Here is a 14134-nt window from a genome sequence, read left to right as displayed (position 1 = left end):
TTAATCAAGTTTATCAAAAGTATATATAGTGGAGTCACTGAAGGTTTTCACCTCCGATTTCGTTGAAACTTCATCGATTTTCATGAAAATTGGTGAGTCGTTAGAAGATACTTCAAGGAACAAAGGTGATATGATGCCAACTTGCGCTTTCACCCTGGGGGTGGATGCCACCCCTTCTCGGGGGTGAAAATTTTTTTATTAAAAATAATACCAGAAATCGATAGAGGGTCAACTTCTAAGCAAAATTTGTTATATAAAGTTATTAACATAAATCAATACTTTTTGAGTTATTAAATGTAAAAGATTTTATTTTTTCTTAAAAAAATGCATGTTTTAAAGCTGCTTTTCACGTATTACTCAACAACTATAAGCTTTTGTAAAAAAGCTATTATTACCAAAATTAAAGATAATAAAAAATTTAATACACTCTCCACTTAAAGAACTAAACTAATGTTATTTCAAAGTGAGTTACGGGTAAATGAATGTAAATTTTTTCGACGAGTACTCAAATCTAAGTATTCAAGCTTACATAATGGGAAAAATATGCATTTTATAGAATAAACTTGTTAATAGTCTAAGAGCTAGTGAACCCTCCGACTAACGGTCGTCCTGTAAGGCTAGACATTTGTCTAGTGATAATTCATACCACACCAAGGCTAAAAACCATGACCTGGCAGGCATCAGCCGTGCACGTGTATCTACCAGGTGAATCGAAAAGTGCATAGTTTAGGGGTAAAATAAACTTTCTCCTGTAAGGTTTAAATTTAAGTATGTGTTTGAGTAAGTCGTTTAGAAGAAATGTGTACAATGACAGGCGATTCTGAAGAGCATAAGACCTTGCCAGGCGAGGGGAAAGATTAGGGGTTTTTCCTAAAATTATTTTTTTTGCATCGAATAATTTTTTTTTAGGTTTTTTGAATCATTCCAAACAGAAAAGGTCTTTAGTGATTTTTCTCTTAAGTTAATAGTTTTTGTTACCTATATAAACGATTGAAAATTTTGAAAATTGCGAAATCGACCATTTTTGACCCTAAATCGGACATTTATCTAAAAATTTCAATGTTGCCAAGGTACGTAGATATTCTTTAAACATTGATTGATGAAATCCCGAAGAGTTTTTTGCAATAAAATATCGAAAACCCCTTTGTTTTTTTAATTGCTAATGAAGCGGGCGCGACACTGTAGTATAAGTGAGGACGTTTGAGTTTGCATAAGTTCATTATCTCGAGAATGGGCAAATTTCAAGAGAAATCCTCAGACGGGTCGATTTTTATTTTTGAATTAGAACTTTTTGGCATATATATAATACTAGTGACGTCATCCACCTGGGCGTGATGACGTAATCGATGATTTTTTAAATAAGAGTAGGGGTAGTGTGATAGCTCATTTGAAAGGATATTTAATTCTCTATTCAGTAATATAAACATTAACATAATTATTTATACAGGGTGTACAAAAAAAAATTTCTTCTATTTGTCAAATTTAATCAAGTTAATTTAATAAAAAAAATGTTTTTGTACACCCTGTATACATAATTATGTTAATGTTTACATTAGTAAATAGAGAATTAAATAACCTTTCAATTGAGCTATCACGCAACCCCTTCTCTCATTTAAAAAAATCATCGATTACGTCATCACGCTCAGATGAATGACGTCACTAGTATTATATATATGCCAAAAAGTCCTAATTTAAAAATAAAAATTGACCTGTCTGAGGATTTCTCTTGAAAGCCCATTCTCGAGATAATGAATTTATGCCAACTCAAACGTCCTCGCTTATATTACAGTGTCGCGCCCGCTTGATTAACAATTAAAAAACAAAGGGGTTTCCGATATTGTATTGCAAAAAACTCTTTGAGATTTCATCAATCAATGTTTAAAGAATATCTACCTACCTTGGCAACTTTGAAATTTTTAGACAAATGTCCGATTTAGGGTTAAAAATGGCCGATTTCGCAATTTTCAAAATTTTCAATCGCTTATATAACAAAAACTATTAACTTAAGAGAAAAATCACTAAAGACCTTTTCTGTTTGGAATGATTCAAAAAACCTAAAAAAAATTTGTTCCATGCAAAAAAATAATTTTAGGAAAAACCCCTAATCTTTTCCCTCGCCTGGCAAGGTCTTATGCTCTTCAGAATCGCCTGTCATTGTACACATTTCTTCTAAATGACTTACTCAAACACATACTTAAATTTAAACCTTACAGGAGAAAGTTTATTTTACCCCTGAACTATGCACTTTTCGATTCACCTGGTAGATACATGTGCACGGCTGATGCCTGCCAGGTCATGGTTTTTATCCTTGGTGTGCTATGAATTATCACTAGACAAATTTATTTCTAGCCTTACAGGACGACCGTTAGTCGGAGGGTTCACTAGCTCTTAGACTATAAGCACTTGTCAAAGTACTTCGGAATACCTATCAACTGAGCTCCAGTAGAAGTTGATAGCATCAAAATTAAGCAAGTTATGATGAAAATAAGAGAACCCTTTCGATTTTTTTAGGAAAAAGTGAAAAATAAAACATACGCCATTTCTATATGAGTCAAAAATAGAAGCCATGGATATGAAACACTTAAGAAAGATCGCAGGAAAATCAAAAACAGGATAGAAGAAGAAATGAAGAAATTAGAAGAAGAACGGAAATACAGCCAATATTATAAATATCACATCCAAAATAAACAACTGGAATGGTATGGACATGTGATAAGAATGAAACCAGAAAGGATGCCCAGGAAAATTCATGAGTTGCGCCTGTGCGAATGCGCATGCGTTACGCCAATTCCTTAAGGGAAGCCGCACACCAAAGAAACATAAAACGTGAAACACGTTTCATGAAAATAAAACATTGTTAAATAAATACAAGTCTGCCTACCAATGAAACGAGTGTGATTCATACTTGTGAAACATTTTTATCTTTGGGAGCCTGCACACCAAAGAAACATGAAACGTGAAAAGTGAAACACGTTTCATGGAAATAAAACACTGCTAAGCAAATAAACGTCCGCCCATCTATGAAACGAGTGTGATTCATGCCAATGAAACATTTTTATATACTTGAAACATGTTTCATGAAATAGGTCGTGTTCTATTTTTCGGTTACAGTTTCATTGTTTTCGACAATTAATTACGTGCGTAAAATGAATGCCGACCAAGAATTTAATATTGCATTGGTTTCTGTGGTGGTGCAGAACCAAGAGTTGTATAATTATTATAACCTGGAGAGGTACTCGAATAGACATTAAGAAGAAAATATCGTTTTTTTATAAACTAGGACCCACAATAAAACAATGTAAATGTTTGAATATTTATTCTATAAAATGATTGAAATTTGGCAAGATGATTATTTAAATCGTTTGTAACCAAAAATATGTACTATGGTTATGATTTTTGGACAGTAATAAAAGAGTTGCCACAAATGCAACAACCTCGTCAACATAAATTTCCATTGTTGACTATACAAATTTTATTTTTTTGTTTCTTTGGTTAGTATATTGGGACCGTGCAAGTTCGGCAAAGCGACATCTGGTTTCTACGCTCAGGAACATTATTCGCACTTTTAATTATATTGGCCTAGATTTTAGTCCTGGTTACTGGAAAATTGTCAAGGCTATAGTCCAAAAAAATAATAAGAAGAAAAAATAAGATTCAGGTTATGTTATTAAAACGTAAACAATTGTATGTAGTAAATAAAATTAGTTATCAAAATGCAGTACTGCAAGCAAAATACAATTAATTAAATTTACCTTTATATAATAATTGCATGTCATCAATATATAATTTTTCTTCTTCAATGACAGTAGTTATGAAATATATGTCAATTTGACAATTTCAATTGACAATATGAATTATTTAAGAAAGCTGCAATATTTCTCCGCTATTCTCGCACGATCATTTCTCGTATCCCCTCCAAGTACTTGCACACCGCGAATAACATGAAACGGTTTCATTCTTCACAATTTACTTGTTTCATGTTTTATGTTTCACTTTTCTTAGATGTGCGGCCTACATTAGACAGTTTCATGTTATATAGTGTAGGAAACAGAGGTTGAACTTCGCAAACTCGATACAAGTCCGGTTTTATTTTTTTTTCTAGTATATCAAGGGGTGCTTTTAATGAGACTAACTTTTTCTTAAAAGATTTCGCCCCGGAACATCCATGTTGATCCCTTTAAAGGGAGTAGTTTGTGGTTTTTGCGAAACGTAGCCCTTTCTGTACGTTATTGCAAAAAATTCCTTAATAGAAATATGAAGAGGACTATATTTCCTACAATTTATTCCGCGACAGCATAATATATCTATCACACACCTTTTAGCGGAGGTGGCGCGCCAAAGTTGACAAGTTTTTAAAAAAGATGTTTAAAAAAAATATTTTTCCCTAACCGTAATGGGAATCAAGAAGAAATCCAGCGGCAATTAATCACAAATAAATGTCTGATTTTTTGGTATGGGTTTCATTTAAGAGGATCGGTACGTATTTTCGGCTGCAATTCTATTCAAATGGGGATTCATTTTTTTCGAATCCTGAGAAAACTAATAAGTATTTTTTAAAAATTTAAACGCAGAATGAAAGATTACGTTATTAGCGAGGGCCGATAGTCCCTGAGAACTTCTTACAGGGGCCTTACAGGGGTCAAAAACTAAGAAAATTTAGTGTTATTTTTAATTTCAAATATCTCATTCAAAATAAACTTTTTATTTATTCTAAGGGACTTTCGGCCCTCGGTAATAATTTTGTCTTTCATTCTCCGTTTAGACCTTTCAAAAATATTTATTGGTTTTTTCAGGATTCGAAAAAAATGAACACATTGTCCGAGGTAATATTTTCCAAATCTATCTTTGTCCTACAACGCACTTAGTCGAATAGAATATTGTCAGTCAGACACTGACAATCAGTGACAATTTTAAATAATTATTTGACATGAATCGGGAATATTTTTAGTTGTTGATTAAATAATATTGATATATAGTGTATTTGATAAATAATTGATTTAAGATGTGAACTTTATAAAAAGTTATTTATTGTATATTATTTATGGAAGATAGAAGCAGAGAATACATCAAGATATATTCTGTGATCCAAGTATTTTGTTGTTAAAGATGTTCAAAATTGTAAGCGTTCCATAGTAACAATATATTATTAAAAAATCACTTTAACACTTTTCCTCTTTTCTCGATTGAGTATTAGTTTTTGTTGTAGGTACATATAAATTATTACAATCACTGAATACATACAGTGCTAAAGACAGTGTTCTTCGAGAGACCAGACGGTAGAAGATCAGTGGGCCGTCCCAGAAAAAGATGGAAGGATGATGTTAAAACCGATCTATCTAGGATTGGGGTACAACAATGGCAAATCGAAGCGCAAGATCGCAGACGATGGAGGGCCATAGTGGATGCGGCGAAGACTCACCCCGAGTTGTAAAGCCAGTCAAGAAGAAGAAGACTGAATACATAGCTAGTGAAAAAATTATCACATTTATTAACTGAATTAATAATTTACAATTAAACAAAAAATAACAGTTATCCAAGAACATTCAAAAGCCATCTCTTTAAGCTAGTTATGACATTGTTAAGTAGAATGACATTCTAGTAATATGTACCACAAGAATCTACAGGTCGAGCAAGTCTCGTAAATTTCACGATTGCGAGCCACGCTTCACGCAACCGTGTTTGCGTACTGTGTTTCAAGTTGCGTGGTCGTACGGAGTTATATTTACCAAATTTAAATATAATCGTTTTCAAAATTAAATCAATATGTCAATATGGCTACTGGGTGTAAAAGATAAATCTTATTCTATCTGTTCTTAATGAGTTTTAGATAATTTTAGTTGTATTTCTTTGTAATTTTGTGTTGTACAAAGATTAATTTAACATTTTCTCTGGAAGTATTAATTTAGAAAGATAATATGCTTCATTGGTGTTGTGTTTTGAAGTGTGAAATGTGATAAAGTCAAGATAAAGTTCACTTTTAAACTGAACTAAATAAGGTATCTGAGAGACAACAATGGTTAAATGCAATACAATGTACAGGTTTTACTAGCGAAATGAAAATTTTCCTGTCCTGTCTGCTGTAATCATTTTATATCTGGTAAGTTACAATTACAACAGTAACGATTTTTGAAGATGTTAACATTTTAATCTTATAGGAAAACCAGCCGACTTAATAGATAATAACAATCTCCAGATTGGGTTCCTTCAATAAATATGGTCTATAAACACAATGAAATAAGTTCCCCAAAATCTAAAATGGAGTGGTATCAAAGGAGAATTAAAGGGAAAAATATTCATATTGAAATTATTTATAAGGCACTGGACTGTCTTAAATTCTACAATAATACTAGGTGGGTAAATGATTTTAGACATTTTTCATTAAGAGTAGATTAAGATTAAGTAGATTTTCATTCAGTAGATTTAAGACTTGTTTACACGGGTAGAGTAATGATGCAAGTACTTGATAGAGTAGAGTAACTCTACCTGTAAAAATGCTCAGCACAGTAGAATAGCTGGTAGAGTGTATAGTTGGAGTTAAAGTAGAGTGACTAGCAACCTATGGCAAAGTAACTACTCTATGACCACCACTACTGCCAAAATGTCTACTCGGCTGCACACTCTACCCATGGAACACGCTCAATTATGGCAGAATAGAGTAGGTAGGAGAGTACATGGGGGCGCTGTCATTCTGGCTGGAATTGTGTTTTGTGTAAATAGTGAAAATGAAGTTCACCGAAGATGAAACTTTAAAACTTGTAGAGCTATAATACGGCGAATACCAGTGTTTATGGAATTTAGGTAGTGTATACTACAGAAATAAAAGTTTGCAGCAAGCTGCGGAGGATGAAATCGTCGAAAGAATGGCAAAGGGGGCTTTGGAGTAAACAAGCTTAAGCAAAAAATTAAGAATTTAAGGTGCACTTATAATCAAGAGTGTTTAAAAATACAAAAATCAGTTTCACTATACTAGCATCAGTACTATACTTGTACTCTCCTCACGTGAATGGTATCAAGCCATTTTTGGTAGAGTACTACCACTACTCTACTCTCCTCAAAACTCTACCCATGTAAACAAGTCTTTAGAAACAGTGGAAAATGGGGTAGCTAGTAGAGTAGTAGTAGAGTAAAATATACTGGTTTAGCAAATTGCAATGTTTTAAGGTAATACAGTAGCGATAAACAGGTAGCCTAAACGTGTTCCAAGATTGTCACTGTAATTTTGAATATTTTTTCGAGGCATTTGGCACACGTATTCGTAAAATAATAAAGAATGGCGGTACAGAGCCCAATTTGAAAAATATATTAATATGTGGAAATTACTCTGTAATTATACAATATTTAAAAAATGAGCCTGTACCGCCATTAACACGTTAAACGCCATGGGTAAATGGATAAAAAATTTAAAAAAAAAAAATTTTTGTATATATATCTGATATTATGTGTTCAAAATAGATATAATATTTATTTTTAGTTTTGAGCGAATTTTTTAGTCATAAATATAAAAAAACACATTGAGGTCACCGGTGCCCTCCGCGGCGCTATTGAATAGAAATTAACTTTTCAGTTGTACCACGCCGCGCCGGTCACAATGTCGGTCATCCCACTCTCAGCAATTCCCGCCCCTCTGGGCTGCTAGTGACCATGCGGTTCTAACAAGAAACAACAGGTCAGTTCTTGCAATCTTCAAGTGGATGCAGTAACAGTGTTTTTTTGGTTCTTTGTTCTGTATTATTTTGTGTTCCTATTATTTTGTGGACAAAATTCCACACTATGGAGGTGAACAATGAAGATCAAAGTTTTGCAGATATTTTTGGTAATGTAGACGATTTTTTTATAAGTGAAGCAGATATTGAACGATTTGATTTACTGGCAGCAAGTGTTAATAATATCAAAGAAGAAGAGCTCTCTAACAATCGTAAACGTAAGGGAGATATCTCATATGAAGAAGATGACTCTGAAAATGAAGTTTTGCATGTGTCCAAATGTCGGAAGCGACGAATTATTACTTCTGATTCTGAAAGCGAGCCTGATTTGTTAAATAATGATGTTGCAATCAATGATATAAACCGAACAAGTTCTTCACGCAAATGGTTCGAGCCGATGGGACGTCAACGTTCAATACTACCATTTACAGAATTAATTGGGTTAAATCATCCATATTCGACCGTGTTGATGCAAGCCCCTCCTGAAGATTTTTATATGCTTTTGGTTACTGAAAATCTTTTTGAAAAGATAGCAAATGAAACAAATTTATTTGCGACACAATCTATCTTAGAAAAAGATAATAAACCGCAAGCTCGTTCACATTCTTGGATACCAACTGACAAATATGAAATTAAACGTTTTTTTGGCCTTCTTCTATTTATGGGATTGGTAAAGCTGCCAAAAATTAATTTCTATTGGAGTAAAGACAAAATTATGGGACAACAATTTCCTGGAACAATTATGAGTAGGAATAGGTTTGAGTTAATTCTACAATTTCTTCACTTCTCTGACAACCAAACTACAGACCCTGCAGATCGTATTGGCAAAATAAGGGGGCTTATAGATGAATTAAATTTTAAATTCAAGCAATATTACTCTCCTAAAGAAGATTTATGTGTAGATGAAAGTATGGTGCCCTTTAGAGGACGTTTTATTGGACGTCAGTATAATAAACAGAAACGACACAAATACGGTTTTAAACTATTCAAACTGTGCACGATTCCTGGATACACCTACAAGCTGCAATTATATTGTGGAAAAAATAATGATGCAGTAAATAATACGCCAACCAATGTGGTATTATCATTGTGTAAGGATTTACTGCACAAAGGTCACACAATGGCAACTGACAATTGGTACACTAGTTTAGAGTTAGCATACGAATTATTAAATAATGATACCCATCTGGTGGGAACAGTTAGAAAAAATAGGAGAGGGTTGCCAAAAAAAGTTGTGGAAACTAAACTTCGTCGCGGAGAAAGTATTGCACAGGAAAATGAAGATGGAATCACTGTCATGAAATGGAAGGATAAACGAGATGTCTTAATGTTATCCACTAAACATTCAAATAAATTTTCTACGATTAGAAAAAGAGGCAAGGTAATTAAAAAACCAAAGATGGTTCTAGATTATAATAAATCTAAATCTGCTGTTGATATGAGCGACCAAATGACTTCATATTCATCCCCACTAAGAAAAACGGTCAAATGGTACAAGAAACTGGCAATTGAATTATTGTTAAATACTGCTGTTGTAAATGCCTCTATTATGTACAGTGAAACAACAAAAAACTGTATGCCAATTGTAGATTTTAGAAGAGCTCTAGTTGATTATCTCACCAGTTCCAGAAAAGAAGACGAACCTGAAGCAAGAACGTCACGACCAACAAGAATCAAGCATGAATTGGGAACGAAACCAGGGAAAGTTAGAGATTCAAGACGTCATTGTGTTCAGTGTTATAAGCTTAATGTGGTACAAGTGGGCAGAAAACTAGCTAAAAATAAAACAAAAAAGGTGAACAGTTTTTGCATGCAGTGTGAAGGTAATCCCCATTTATGTTTGCCATGTTTCAATAAGGTGCACAGATATATATAATCTCATTTTGAAAATTTTCAACATTTCTCTAAAAATTATTTTCTTCATTTTAATATTTTATTGTTTATTGTTAAATTTCTAAGTAGTTAGAACTAGTTTATTTTAGTTATTTCATTACTTTCCATAAATATTTATAACAGACAAGATTTTCAATAACATGATATAAAAATTCAAAAATCGTTCTATATCTTTTTTACTTATGTAGGTAGATTTGTCCCATTCAAAAGATCTATTCTACAGCGCCTTGACGGTCATTTCTATACATAATATTAACGAAACGAGTGACCGACGGCACAGAAAACAACTTTGTATAATGCTATGTTGCGGAGGTCACCGGTGACCCCCACGGCGCAATGGGACGTAGGAGCTGGTGGTCACCGGTGACCCCCATGGCGTTGAACGTGTTAAGAAGAACAAAAAAATACACTTTCTTCAAATAAACTTTTTTATCCGATGCCTAGATTTTGTGTAATTTTGGAACTACTAATGAAATAAAAAATTTTAGTAGTTCCAAAATAACACAAAATCGGATAAAAAAGTTGTATTTGAAAAAAGTGTATTTTTTTGTTCTTCTTAATGGCGGTACAAGCTCGTTTTTTTTATATTGTATTTAATTACAGAGTAATTTCCACATATTAATATATTTTTCAAATTGGGCTCTGTACCGCCATTCTTTATTATATTACGAATATGTGTGCCAAATATCTTGAAAAAATATTCAAAATTACAGCCGCAATCTTGGAACACATTTTCGCTACCTGTTGATCTATACTGTTTCCTCTTAAGATAGTTTTAATAGTTATTTATGATATAAGTATTAAATTTTAAGACGCGCATGTGAAAGTTAACTTGAAAAAATAATTTTATTAATGTTTTGACTTCCACATCAGATGTCATTGTCAAAATACAAAATATTCATTATTATTAGGTTTGTTCTAGCAAACGGTCAAACTAGTCAAAAACCATCAGCAAACAGTTGGTCAGTAAAAGAACATAATACAGTCACCAGTGCGATCCCCTCTACTCGCGCTGGTCCACTATTCGCTGATGGTTTCAAACTGATGCTAGAACAAACCTATTATTATTATACATATCATTATCTGTAAATAATATTTCTTCTGATTGTTAATTGTAAAGGATAGAAAAATTACCATTTATTTTATTTTTTTTAGAATCAGCTGAGAGAAGTGGTCTACAAAAAAACCAGGAAGGAAACGGAATATGTGGCTACGAAAGGCAAAAGAAAGGTTTACAAAGCAAATGTGACACATTTTTTTGAAATATTTAGGAATATCAGTAAATTGCATTAAAAAAATGTATGAAAAGATTTTGTTCAATAAAAATGTTTATATTTATCAAGGATGTATTATTTGGTATGGCCACATATCGTCAGTGATGTAATAATACATCCTATCTGTTTTTTCATGAGTTTTGTAAGAGAGACTAAAAACTTGTCTTAGGGTCACCTCCTGTTTTCAAATGATATTTTTTGACTTGTTTTGTAGTAAATTAAACTATCTATGAACTACAAAACAAGTCAAAACTTACATATGAACACAGGAGGTGACCTTAAAACATGTTTTTCCATCTCTCATACAAAACTCATGAAAAAACAGATAGGAGGTATTGTCACATCAGCAAGGATGTACAGTGATGAGTGCCCTAATAACCGGCAAAATATTTAGTTGTGAGATAAAAAGAAATGAAACTAGTCGAGCTGGGAAATTTAGCGAAATTAACCTTTAAATTTACGTTATATTGATCCCACCTTTACACATATCGGAGGAGTATGTCAACTAAAACTGTCACTGTGACAGTGGTAGTTTCCAAACTCGTCTGATACGTCTGAAGGTGGTACACAATCAATACAATCTAAATGTATAAGTTAATATCGCTAAATTTCCCAGCTCGACTAGTTTCATGTCTTTTTATCTCACTACTTAATACATCTTTTGTGCTATTTTGCCGGTTATTAGAGCGCTCATCACTGTATTTCTGGTATATCCAGGGAATGTCTACAAAATATATTTTGAATGTCCAGAGAACATTCGTGGACATTCATGGAATGTTCCAATAAGACATTCAGGTAATGTTTAAACACTCAGGTAATGTTTGCTGACACAGGATTTTCCTGGGATGTTCTCAGGGAACATGTTTTCGGGGATATTCCAGGAATTTTTCAATGTCTGTGTACCTTCTATGGACCTATATGGAATATTTTGGTGTTATTACCGCCGCACTCCACTTGCGATTTGTAATCAGGAAGATTGAACACATTGTTTCAAATACAAGTCAATCCATTTGTGACTAAATAATCATGGATTGACTTCTATTTGAAAGAATGTGTTCAATCTTCACAACTACAAATCGCAAGTGGAGTCCGGCGCTTAGGGCTACTTCCTCTTCGGTATTATGTATTATACTACAGAAATCAGGAACTTTCCTTCTAAATATATGTATGCATCTTGGCCATCAAACATATTCTTCCAAACATTTTTTTAAGGGGTCTTGTGGGTAAAAAAAGTGACTTTTTAAAAAAATTGTATCTCGAAAACTAAAATTTATTTTTATTTATAATTGGAACATGTAAAAGTATAGTACTTAAGGTAGTCTCAAAAAAAGTTTCAGCCAAAAATATTCATTTTTGTAGAGTTTAAGTTTTTTTGCGTTGGCAGCATAACTAAGTCCAGTCTCATCTGAAATCAAAAAGTTTCTTGTAGTTTATACCTCTGGCTAGAATATGAACGAAGGAATTAAAAAAAAATGAAATTTGAAGATTTTACATAAGTTTAAACACATTTTTGACCCCAATTTTTCTCATTTTTAAAGTAGTTTTTTTTTATAAAACAAAAATGACCTCATCTAATAAAAAATCCTTTGTTGATTCACTAGCCAGAGGTATAAACTACAAGAAACTTTGATTTCAGATGAGACTGGACTTGTTATGCTGCTCACGGCAAAAAAGGGCTGTTGTCGAAAAATTGCAGTCAACTCTACAAAAATGAATATTTTTGGCTGAAATTTTTTTGAGAGTACTATACTTTTACATGTTTCAATTATAAATAAAAATAATTTTTAGTTTCCAAGATATAATTTTTTAAAAAGTCACTTTTTTTACCTGCAAGCATTGATTATAAATATTCCTCTGCAAGACAACAACTTAACAAATTGTTGATTTCAAATTGTAACAGTTGTTTTGCAAAGTATGCTGCCCTCTTGTATTTTCTGTGTTATCTTCATCATACAATTACTTCATCTAAAAACTTTCTGCGATATATTCGCAACAACAAAAACAAACAAAACAAAAAAAAATAAAACAAAAGTTTAACCACCTTCACACCACAGAATCAAGCAATCAAGTTACACAAATTTTCAAACACCTCACCTGACACAGCGTCTCAAGTACGATTGCGCGAATTGGTAAATATAACTCTGCACGACCACGCAACTCGAAACACAAGTACGCAAACACGGTTGCGTGAAGCGTGGCTCGCAATCGTGAAATTTACGAGACTTGCTCGACCTGTAGATTCTTGTATATGTACCGGGTGTCCCAATAAGAATGGCTCTCGGCCATATCTCAGGAACCGTTTATAGTAGAGCTTTGAAATAAAAAATTTTATAACAAAAGTTGCCTCAGGAAAAGCCTGGAAATTATTTTCATAATTGTGGGACCACCGCTAGAGGGCGTAATTGAATATCAAAAATTAAAAAATCTAAATTTTACAAAATTTTCCTAATGAAGGGACACTGGAAATCCGATCGTCGCATTCTTCATAAAATTCTACGCATATTTGATTTGACAAGTTTAGGTCTACCTTTGGAAATAAGAGGTGGGGGTGAGTGGGAACCTTGTTATGAAAGACTGGCTGTGAGTCCGGTTCTGCTTAATCAAATTTTGTAAACTTGGTCTTGTTGAAGACAGATCTTTTTCGTCAATGTTAAAGTTATGATTTCGAACCAACTTACTGAGTAATATGCCAGCTAGAAGGCGTTATTTAATTTTTTTCAGAAATCTAGTGTTCCTTGGAAAATATTAAATACAAACATGCATTTTTAATACCATATTACAAAATTAGACAAAATTAGCAACAGAATAGCGAAAACCGCATGTTAATACCTTTTTTCTATCTCGAGATATCTTACAAAACGTGCAAATTTAAAAACATAACTGTTACTGTCACCGGTAAACGAAATAATTCATTAAAAGTAGTGTGCTATGGAAACAACAAAGAAACATTTTCCAGCTGTCAACGTATATTAGGTCTTTTCAACGCTTCTCATTTGTTTCGAGCCTCGTTCATATCTCGTATATTAATATTATACACGGATTATACGGCATATGACAGAGGCTCGAAACAAATGAGAAGCGTTGAAAAGCCCTATTACAAAGAAATAAAAACAACTTTTTAGTGATGACATAAACGTTCAAATTTTTGCCCATCATTTTCGTTGCAAACATTTACTCTTTCAAGAGTAGATTGAACAGCAGTCTCAATTTCTGCTCTCGATATGCTTTGCATGGCGTTTAGTATTCTCTGGATAATGTATTCTA

The 14134-nt window shown here is 33.0% G+C and overlaps 1 protein-coding gene and 1 long non-coding RNA gene across 2 annotated transcripts in view; one reads left to right on the top strand and one right to left on the bottom strand.

Annotated features, from left to right (window-relative positions):
• LOC126882342 (elongation factor Tu) overlaps positions 1–14134 on the bottom strand; it is a 95500-nt gene that overhangs the window by 47216 nt on the left and 34150 nt on the right. The window lies entirely within an intron of this gene.
• On the top strand, positions 5693–10934 carry LOC126882351 (uncharacterized). Its single transcript, XR_007697289.1, has 3 exons — positions 5693–6097; positions 6156–6350; positions 10752–10934. It is a non-coding gene; the product is annotated as an uncharacterized LOC126882351 (long non-coding RNA).

The sequence above is a fragment of the Diabrotica virgifera genome, chromosome 3, assembly GCF_917563875.1.
Source record: "Diabrotica virgifera virgifera chromosome 3, PGI_DIABVI_V3a".
Taxonomy (NCBI): domain Eukaryota; kingdom Metazoa; phylum Arthropoda; class Insecta; order Coleoptera; family Chrysomelidae; genus Diabrotica; species Diabrotica virgifera.
This window is presented reverse-complemented; position numbering and strand designations above follow the sequence as displayed.